The sequence below is a fragment of the Lepus europaeus genome, chromosome 4 (assembly GCF_033115175.1).
Source record: "Lepus europaeus isolate LE1 chromosome 4, mLepTim1.pri, whole genome shotgun sequence".
Classification (NCBI taxonomy): Eukaryota; Metazoa; Chordata; class Mammalia; order Lagomorpha; family Leporidae; genus Lepus; species Lepus europaeus.
This window is the reverse complement of record NC_084830.1, coordinates 137,687,974-137,699,002: the sequence shown is the minus strand read 5'-3', so window position 1 is coordinate 137,699,002 and position 11,029 is coordinate 137,687,974. Positions and strand designations below refer to the sequence as shown.

The window sequence follows — 11,029 nt, the reverse complement described above, 5'->3', positions numbered from 1 at the left end:
TACTTCACTTCCTCTTAGCTCAGTTTCCTCTTCTGTAACTGGGGATAATAACGTCTGTCTCACAGGATGCGCTGTGAGGACCAACGAGGTGATTCACGTGCAGCTCTTGGGATCGCTATGTTAAGCACGTATTAGACGACAGAACTGCTGGACCCGACCCAGGGAGGTGTTTTATTTGACCTGCATAGTGCTACATTTTAAAAATTAAATTGCCAACATTTGGGACCATTGTTTAGGCGCAGTGGATTAAGCTGCCACCTGCAAGGCCGGCATCCCATATGAGCACTGGTTCAAGTCCCTGATGCTCCACTTAGCATCCAGCTCCCAACTAAAGAACCTGGGAAAGCAGCCAAAGATGGCTCAAGTGCTTGAGCCCCTGCAGCCCACAAGGGAGACCAGGATACAGTTCCTGATTCCTGGCTTCAGCCTGGCCCAACTCTGGCCAGTGGATAGAAGATGGATCCTCCTCTCTCCATTCTGCCTGTAAAATATACATATCTGTAGGGCTGGAGTTGTGGTGTAATGGATTAAGCCACCACCTGCAATGCTGATATCCCCTATAGGCACTGGTTCGAGTCCTGGCTGCTCCCTTCCCATTCAGTTCCTGCTCATGTGACTGAGGAAGGAGCGGAAGATAGTCAAAGTGCTTGGGCTCCTGCCACCCACGTGGGAGAACCAGGTGAAGCAGGACTGCTCCCAGTCCTGGCAGTCGTAGCCATTTGCGGTGTGAACCAGCAGATGGAAGATCTCTGTGTCTCTCTCTCTTTCTGTCTGTAACTCTGCTTTTGAAGTAAAAAAATAAATTATTTACTTATTTTAAAAATATTTATTATTTGAGGCCAGCGCCGTGGCTCAATAGGCCAATCCTCCGCATTGCGGCGCCGGCACACCAGGTTCTAGTCCCGGTCGGGGAGCTGGATTCTGTCCCGGTTGCCCCTCTTCCAGGCCAGCTCTCTGCTATGGCCCGGGAAGGCAGTGGAGGATGGCCCAAGTCTTTGGGCCCTGCACCCGCATGGGAGACCAGGAAAAGCACCTGGCTCCTGGCTTCGGATCAGCGCGATGCGCCGGCTGCGGCAGCCATTGGAGGGTGAACCAACGGCAAAAAGGAAGACCTTTCTCTCTGTCTCTCTCTCTCACTGTCCACTCTGTCAAAAAAAAATTTATTATTTGAAAATCAGACTTAGAAGGAGGGGCTGGGCTAGGCTGAAGCTAGGAGCTTCTTCTAGGTCCCCCACATGGGGTGACAGGCGCCCAGGGACTTGGGCCATCTGCTGCTGCTTTCTCAGGTGCGTTAGCAAGGAGCTGGATTGCAACTGAAGCAGACAGGGCTCGAACCAGTGCCCATATGGGATTCTGGCACTGCAGGTGGCAGCTTAACCTGCTTGTGCCACAGTGCCGGCACCAATAAATCTTTCGTTTTTAAATGCACACCTCTGGACTCCTTTGAAACATGGGAATGCCAGGCAGCCTTGACACTCTGTCTCTACGAGGTTGCACAGCCTGAAGCTGAGTGGCAGCTGGCCCCCTCTAGATGTGGTACAAGCTCCCCACTCTTCAGACTTTGGCTGAGTTACCCAAGAACATCAGTGGGGGGCCAGGAGAGAAGCCAGGCTTGGGGACCATTGTGGGAAGAGCTCGTTGGAGCCAGGCTCCGTCCTGAGCCTGCAGGGAACTCTGGAGTTGGCCTGAGGCCAGCTCATTGGCTACAGCTGGCTGAGCTGGCGGTGGTGATGAAGGGACACCGCAGAGGAAGGCTGCAGGTGCAGAGCACACTGAGGCCCAGAAGAGCTCAGGACTGGCGGAGGAGTCTGCAGGAGGCACCTGTGGTGTCTGTTGTGTTTATTCATTCGTCTCTGTATTAGGCGTGTAAGCTTGCCACCTCTGTGCGGTGCGCATCATCCCAGATGTGGGTGTTGCTGGCAGGGTCAGAGTGGCCACAGCTCTACTTGGGTGAGGGTGGCAGCTAAGGGACTCCCCTCTTGAGATAGACAAAATTGGGGTCCCCCATATAGTTGGCAGGAGCCCAGCACTGGAGCCCTCATCTGCTCCAGCTCCATCACAGGATGCATCATCAGTAGGAAGCTGGATCGGAAGTGGTGGTGCTAAGACCCCAGCACGGGATGCAGTGTTCAGAGTGGTGGCTTAACCGGCTTCACCACAATGTCTGCCCCGCCCCTCGCCCACCCCATTTGTTTTTTTAAAGATTTATTTTATTTATTTGAAAGACAGAGTTACAGAGAGATGTAGAGACAGAGAGAAAGGTCTTCCATCTGCTGGTTCACTCCCCAGATGGCTGCAACGGCCAGAGCTGCGCCGATCTGAAGCCAGGGACCAGAAGCTTCCTCCAAGTCTCCCACATGGGTGCAGGGGCCCAAGGACTTGGGCCATCTTCCACTGCTTTCCCAGGCCATAGCAGAGAGCTGGGTCAGAAATGGAGCAGCTGGGAGTAGAACTGGCGCCCATATGGGTTGCTGGTGCTTCAGGCCAGGGCTATAACCTGCTGCATCACAGCGTTGCCCCCCAACCCCATTTTTTTTTTTTTAAAGATTTCTTCATTTATCTGAAAGGCAGAGAGACAGAGAGAGATCTTCCACTCACGGATTCATTCCGCAGATGGCCGCAGTGACTGGGGTTGGATCAGCCTGAAGCCAAGATCCGGGAGCTTCTTTTGGGTCTCCTGCACGGGTGCCTGGGCCCAGGGACTTGGGCCATCTCCTGCTGCTTTCCTAGGCCATTAGCAGAGAAGTGGATCAGAGTGGAGCAGCTGGGAGTCTAACTGGCATCCATTTGGGATTCCAGTGTTGCAGATGGGGCTTTACCTGCCACGCTACAGCACTGGCACCCATCTACCCCTTTTATACTAATTTATTTTATTTCTGAGAAAGGCGGAGAGAGACAGACACAGATTTCCTGTCGACTGGGTCACTCCCCAAATACCTGCAACAGCCTGGGCTGTACCAGGCCAAACCCGAAACACCAAAATTCTGTCTGGGTATCCCATGTGGGTGGCAGGGACCCAGCTACCTGAGGCATTACCAGTAGCTCCGAGAGTGCATGTTAGCAGGAAGCTGGAATCAGGAGCGGAGCTGGGAGTGACAGCTGGCACTCTGACGTGGGATGCAAGCATCCTAAATGGAGTCTCCGCTGCTGTGCCGAACACCTGCCCGAGTGGGTTCTAAAACATCTCTCAGGGCAGGAGTTTGCCACGATTGTTGAAGTTGCTGCTTGAGGCACCCACATGCCCCACTGCAGTGCCTGGTTTGAGTCCTGGCTGCTCAGGTTCCAGTCCTCTCCTTGCTGACGCGTGTCCTGGGAGGTAGCAGGTGATGGCTCAAGTACTTGGGTCCCTGCCACTTACGCAGGCTCCTGGCTTTGGCCTGGCCCAGCCATGGCTACTGTGGGCATTTGGGGGAGTGAACCAGTAGATGGGAGATTTCTGTCTCTGTGTCTGTCTGTCTGTCTCTGCTTTACAAATAAAAAAAAAAATCTGAACAGGTTTGTTACGGGCAGCAGAACTCCGCGGCGGCCATTGGAGGGTGAACCAACGGCAAAAAGGAAGACTTTTCTGTCTGTCTCTCTCTCTCTCACTGTCCACTCTGCCTGTCAAAAATAAAAAAAATAAAAATAAAAATAATCTGAACAGGTTTGTTACGGGCAGCAGAACTCATGGGTAACCCTTTTCCTCGCTGGGGAAAGGTCCCTGCAGTGGCAACCTTGGGTCACCGCCAGGACTCCGCTGTGTGGCACAGACCCCTGAAGGCTGCCGGCTCGAACCATGCTGTGTGGAAATATTTACTTTAGGCTGTGCAACCCCAAAGGGCCAGGAGAGGCTGTGCTGGGAGATGCTCTTCCAGAGAACAGTGAGCCCAAGGGCTGGATGATCCAGGCCCCAACACCTAGGGGCTTCATGCACCCTTCCTGCCGGCTGCTTGGCTCAGCTGGGAAGTGGGAATCCGGAGAATATGGGGCTCCTGGGGGGTGGTTGGGAACAAAGGTGACAACTGGCTGAGCCTCCTGTCGCATGTGCACGTGGAGACTTCAGAAGGCTCATGAGGAAATGGAATTAAAAGTATCAGTTTATTTCTGTGCAAAAGATTTTTTTTTAAAAAAGATTTTGTTTGATTTATTTGAGAGGCAGAGTTATAGACAGATTTAGAGACAGAGAGCAAGGTCTTCCATCCACTGGTTCACTCCTCAGATGGCTGCCATGGCTGGAGCTGGGCTGATCAGGAGTCAAGAGCTGCACATGGGTGCAGGGGCCCAAGCACTTGGGCCATCCTCCACTGCTTTCCCAGGCCATAAGCAGAGAGCTGGACTGGAAGAGGAACAGCCAGGACACGAACCAGTGCCTGTGTGGGATGCTGGCACCAAAGGTAGAGGTTTAGCCTACTATGCCACAGCACCTGCCCAACAAAGATTTTAAAAAAAAAAACAGATTTGAGGAGCTGGCTCTGTGGCATAGCAGGTAAAGCCGCTGCCTGCAGTGCTGGCATCCCGCATGGATACTGAACGCCGGTTTGAATCCCGGCTGCCTTACTTCCAGTCCAGTTTTCTGCTGTGGCCCAGGAGAGCAGTGGAAGATGATCCAAGTCTTTGGGTCCCTGCATCTGCGTGGGAGACCCAGAAGAAGCTTCTGGCTCCTGGCTTTGGACCAGCGCAGCTCTGGCCGTTGCGGCCAGTTGGGGAGTGAACCAGTGGATGGAAGACCTCTCTCTCTTTCTCTCTCTCTCTGCCTCTCTGTGAAACTCTTTCTTTCTTTCTTTCTTCCTTTTTTTCTTCCTTCCTTCCTTCCTTCCTTCCTTCCTTCCTTCCTTCCTTCCTTCCTTCCTTCCTTTCTTTCTTTTTTGACAGGCAGAGTTAGACAGTGAGAGAGAGAGAGAGAGAGACAGACAGAGAAAGGTTTCCTTTTTCCGTTGGTTCACCCCCCAAGTGGCCTCTATGGCTGGTGTGTTGTGGCCAGCACACTATGCCGATCCAAAGCCAAGAGCCAGGTGCTTCCTCCTGGTCTCCCATGGGGGTGCAGGGCCCAAGCACTTGGGCCATCCTCCACTGCACTCCTGGGCCACAGCAGAGAGCTGGACTGGAAGAGGAGCAACCGGGACAGAACCGGTGCTCTGACCGGGACTAGAACCCAAGATGCCGGCACCGCAGGCGGAGGATTAGCCTAGTGAGCTGCAGCGCTGGCGAAACTCTGACTTTCAAATAAATAAATCAATCTTAAAAAAAAAAAACAGATTTGAAAGTCAGAGTTAGAGAGAGAGATCTTCCATCTGCTGGTTCACTCCCTAGATAGCCACAACTGCCAGGGCTGGGCCAGGCCGAAGCCAGGAGCCAGGAGCTACTTCCAGGTCTCCTACATAGATAACAGACCCAAGCCCTTGGACCATCTTCCACTGCTTTTCCCAGGTGCTTTAACAGGCAGCTTGATCAGAATTGGAGCAGCCAGGGCATGAATTGGTGCCCATATGAGAAGCTGGCATCACAGGTGGTGACTACCTGCTGTGCCACAACGCTGGCCCCTGCGCAGAGGATTTTTCTAATACAAATAATATTTTTTGTAAAACACGTAGGAGCAGGAATTTGATACTAAGGTTAAATCACCCCTTAGGATGCTGGCATCCGAAGTGCCTTGTTGGAGGTGCAGCTCTGCTCCTGCTCCAGCTTCCTGTGATTGTGCACTGGGAGGCAGCAGTGATGGCTCGTGCGCTTGGTCCCTGTCACCTGTGTGCAAGGCCCGGACTGAGTTCTGAGTGCTTGGCTTTGGCTTGGTCCAGCCCTGGCTGCTGTGAGCTTTTGGGTAGTGAACAAGTAGACGGAGGATCACTATCTTGTAAATAAAAAAAGTGGCGGGGAGCATGGAACAATACATGGGTTTCACAGTTATTTTTTGTGCTGAGCAGTCTCATGCCATTCCGTTTCCCAGGAGCTCTGAGACGCCCTTGGCTGGCAGAGATGCTTTGCACCAGTTTCTTACCTCCCTCATCCTCCCTGCCTTCCTCCCTCCTCGTTTCCAGGTGGCCAGCCATGTCTGCGATACCAGCATCTCCGTGGCCTACCTTGGGGCTTCCTTCCAACCCTCCTGCTCCACAGGAAGTTCCCTGGCTATGTGCACACACGAAGGGTGAGTGAGTGCTGGGACTCCAGGTAACGGGAGGGGTGGTGTAGTGAGGCCCCTCTGTGTCTGGGCTTTAGGTCACTGGCCTGTGTGTGAGTCCTGGCCTCTGCTACATTGGCCGTGTGACCCAGGGTGTTGTTTAACCTCTCTGTGCCTCTGTTTCCATATTTGCAAAATGAGGGTAAGAGGTGTGTCAAACACACCTGCGCACAACAGCCCCGGCACGGCTGAGTGCAGTGTGCTGTCATATGCAACACACACAGAATCCAAGACGGGACTTTTGAGCTCAAGTCCCACTTCTTCACTTTTTATAGTTAATCAGCAATAGCAATAAGTAATAGCAATAGCTGACCTACACGGAGCACTTTTCTTGTGCCAGGCCCTGTGCCAGTACCTTTCATATATGAGTGTGTTTAACATTTTGAAATGGGCAGGGGGCACTGTGGCACAGCAGGTTAAGCTGCCGCGTGCGATGTCCAAGTACCGTATTTGAGTCCCGGCTGCTCAGCTCCTCATCCAGCTCCCTGCCAGTGTGCCTGGGAAGGCGACGGAAGATGGCCCAAGTACTCAGGCACCTGCTACCCATCTGGGAGATCAGGGTAGAGTTCCTGGCTCCTAGTTGTGGGCTGCCCCAGCCCTGGCTTCTGAGGGAATGAATAAGCAAGTGGAAGGTCTCTTTCTCTCTCTCTCTTGACTTTCTCTCCCACTCTGCCTTTCAAATAAGCAATTAAATAAATATATATATATATAAATATATGTATCTGAAGCTGCAAGAGAAGCGTGTCTCCCTCCCATCTCTGGCTCTCCTTGGAGGTGGCCCCCAGTACTGAGAGTTTGGATGTCCATCATTTCAGATCTTCCCTATGCACACAAATCTTTGAGTATGTTTTTACCTTGTCAGCTTCAAATCTGAGGAACCTTGAACTCCAAGAGGCCACTCAGGGAATTATTATTATTATTAAAGATTTATTTATTTATCATTTGAGAGGCAGAGTTACAGAGAGGCAGAGCAAAAGCGAGAGCGAGAGCGAGAGAGAGAGAGAGAGAGATCTTCCATCTGCTGGTTTGCTCCCCAGATGGCTTCACTGGCTAGCACTGGGCCAGGCAGAAGCCAGGAACCAGACAGGTGCAGGGGCCCAAGGACTTGGGCCATTCTCCACTGCTTTCCCAAGCCATAGCAGAGAGCTGGATTGGAAGTGGAGCAGCTGGGACTAGAACCAGCACCCATATGGGATGCCGGCACTTTCTACGTGCCCCCCTTCCATGAAGAGAAAGCGGGGGCTTCGGGAGGCCTGGCAGGTTTATTATGTCACAGAGGGGGACCTCAGTCTTCTTAGCAGCCACTTTCCTCCTGGCTGCCAGGATGCTGCTCAGCTCATTGCGCTTCCTCTTGGCGTGGACATGTGTCCCCACCCTCTTCTTGATGAACGTGAGGGTCCTTTTGTCCTTGGAGACCTTGAGCACCTCCATGGTGCGGGCGCTCGTAGGGGGTGAAGCCGCACACCTCCCAGATCCTGCCCCGCAGTCCCCCACAAACTCGGTGTGTTTGGTGAGGCACTCGCAGTGGCGGCTGTGCTTGGGCTTACTCATGTTCTTGGTCACCTTGTGGCCTTTGTTGAAGCCCACGGCCATGGGGTAGCACAGAGCCATGGCTATAGCTTTCCAATGGCTGCCAGGGTAGAACCAAAGCTCCCATGCTTGGCCTGGGGCACTGCTGCAGGTGCTGGGCAACTTTGAATCTTTGCCACAACCTTGAAAATGAGGTTCATTGTATAAAATAAATGCTCCACTCCTCAGGTGACCTTAGTGGGCTGACTGAGGAGTAGCTGAGATGATCCATAGAGAGGGACGTCTGAGACCTTGGCTCTCCATACCCGCTACCAGGATGATGGCTGCAGGGCAAGATCGAGGGTTTATGGGGTCCTAAAGCTTATATGATTTGAGGGCCATCTTTTAAAGAATTAACTTATTAATTTTTAATGGGAGAGAGAGAGAGCAAGCTCCCATCCTCTGGCTTACTGCTGAAAATCCTGCAATGGCCAGAACTAGGACAGGCCAAAACCAAGAACCAGGAACTTGCTCCAGTTCTCTCATGTGGGTGGCAGGACCCGAGTACTCGAACCATCACTTCTGCTTCCTGGGGTCTTCGTTAGCAGGAACTTGTAGTCAGGAGCCAGAGCCAGACTTTGAACCCAGGCTCTCTGAGGCTAAACACTTGCTCTGAGGGCCGTCTTTAAGATCAGTAATACATGGGGCCAGCTCTGTGGTATAGTGGGTTAAGCCACCTGTAGCAACAGCATTCCATAAGGGCACCGGTATGAGACCTGGCTGCCCCACTTCCAATCCAGCTCCCTACTGATGCCTGGAAAAGCAGAGGAAGATGGCTCAAGTGTTTGTGTTCCTGCATCCATCTGGGAGATCTGCAAGAAGTTCCTGACTCCTGGCTTTGGCCTGGCTCAACTCTGGCCATTACAGCCATTTGGGGTGTGACCCAGAAATGGAAGATTCTCTCTCTCTCTTTCTCTCTCTCAACTCTGCCTTTCAAATTAATAAAAAGTAAATCTAAAAAAAGATAAGTAATACAAGATCATGCATCCAATATTAGGAATGTAAGAAAATATTTAATTGGAATGGGGAAATAATAATTTGCACATTTTAAAAGTTAACACCGACTACTACAAACCCTAGAAGAATAACTGAACATTTTGTTTTTTATGAATTCACTGCCTGACCTATTTCTGTAATACTTTCCATTCCTCCATTGTCTGGCTCCATATTCTTTGATCACTTCTTCATATCATACTGATTTTCTAAAGATCATTGGGCCTTTTCTCTAGCACGGGTGATCAAGATTTCTGTGTTATTATTACATAGCCTAGAGTGAAAGAATGAGTTGACCCACACAGACACCAGGGTTGTGTATAGAATTACTCTCCATCGGCGTCCACAGAGGCGTTCCCACCAAACCTGAACAGAGAACCTGGTGCAGGACCCCTGTGTGCTTCTGATGGAAGAGAGCTGGCTTCTGGGCCAGGGAGCTGCACCCTCGCCTTCAAGCCCTGTGGCCCTCACTTCCGGCAGCATTTCTCACAGGCTGATGCCTGACCCTCTGTTTCAAACCTTGTGCCTTCTTCCCCTGTGTGTGCATCAGCACCGGGCACTGCAGGACGTGCTCATGGGGCTGTGCACCTGTCAGGAGTTGGGCGAGGGGCATTTTATCGTGAGTGTCCACCCTGGGAGGGTTCGCTGCACCTTAGCTTTTGTGGAGGTGACTGTGAACCGCGTGACTATAACCTGCTAGACTCAAACTCCAGGTCGCACATGCAGGGTGTTAGGCAGCCAGCCCCAAGCTCGCAGAGCAAAGGAACCTCAGGCACAATGAGCCCAAGTGCCTTGGCTTGAAGCCGGGTGTGTCCGGCTTCTCACTCTGTTTCCTGTACACCGCACGCTGCCTCCTCCGGCTCCCTGTCCCCCGACTCTCCCATGTGAGCTGAACTAGCAGGGGATGCTTCAGCCACTCTGACTTCCTGAGATCACTGCGGGAGTGACTCCCTCTGCCATGCACTGGAGCTGGAGTCCCTGGGTCTCATCCCTGGAATTTGCCGGGAATTTGCCAGATTTTGCCATGCAACCCATTCTTCCAGACCCTCCTCAGCCTGGCTCCCTGGGGACGGTGGGACGAACAGAGGTGAATGGTTTTGAGCCTGAACACAGTGAAGCCTGAAAACAAGCCCGGGAGAAGAATGCGTGTTGTGACATTGCTTTGTGAGAACTCTGGGTGGCTGCTCGGGAGCCAGGGACACCCCCACACACAAAGCTCCCCTCAGTGCTGAGGGGCCCGGGAGCAACCAAGCAGTCACCCTGTGTCTCCACCCTGTGGAGATGGGGCCGACCTCAGCCAGCGGTCATCTTGTGAGGACACCGCTGGAGCCACAGCACAGGGGACCAGCCTGGACACCCTCCTTGCCTTGCACCTTCTCTACCTGGTGCAGGTTTGCAGCCGAGCCCTGCATGGGCTTCTAGCTCTGTATGGCTTAGAAGCTGCCGTGCTGGGCTGGCCTGGACCTGGGCTGCTTCCCCGTGTAGGGCGGCTTCTGGAAGGGTGAGGGGCTCACCGCCTGCACCCCACGTCCTCTAACAAGCAGGATCTGCTTCAGCCTGACTGGCACTGGAGCCCAGGGATAATATTTATATACCAGTGCTGGCTCTGAGCTTCCCCCATGAAAACACCAGCTGCTATTGAAAGTCTTGCTGCAAGTGAGAGAAAGCAGAGCGCTGGGCCTCACGCACGCCTCCTCGGGCTTCTCGGGGGTGTTAGGAAACAGCAAGCGTGTTTGATTTCTGTGTTTCCAAGTCATCCCAGGCCCGTGTCCAGGAGAATAAAGACCTGTCAGAGAGCCCAATGTCTGATTCTATGTAGAAAACACAAAGGGATTAGGTGTCCCTGGGACTTTAACAAATGTATTAGAGGGGAAATAGCAGGAGAGAGAGATATATCTTCCGTCTGCTGGTTCACTCCCCGAATGGCTGCAATGCCTGGGGCTGGGCCAGGCTGGGACCGGGTGTCAGGAGGGCCATCCTGCGCCACGACGCCAGCCACTGGTAGTGGTTTTGATTGAGTCTTCATTCAGGAAAGGCGAGTGTGGAAATGTGGATGCCAGGGATCCAGGCTGCCTGTACTGTGCAGGGGCCTGGAGACAGGTGTGTGGACACTGTTGGTGGGATGTAAATTAGGACAGCCTTTAGGAGGGAAATTTGGCAACAGCTTTCATAAGAAATGAGCATGACTGGGGCTGGCGCTGTCTTTCAAATATATAAAATAAATATTTAAAAAACGATTTATTTATTTATTTGATAGGCACAATTACAGAGAGGCAGAGGCAGAGACAGAGGGGTCTTTCATCCCTGGTTCAA

At 52.5% G+C, this 11,029-nt stretch overlaps 1 pseudogene; it reads right to left on the bottom strand.

The window, feature by feature from the left end:
• Positions 1–1,703: 1,703 nt before the first annotated feature.
• Positions 1,704–7,765, bottom strand: LOC133758784 (large ribosomal subunit protein eL36-like; annotated as a pseudogene).
• Between the last annotated feature and the right edge of the window lie 3,264 nt (positions 7,766–11,029).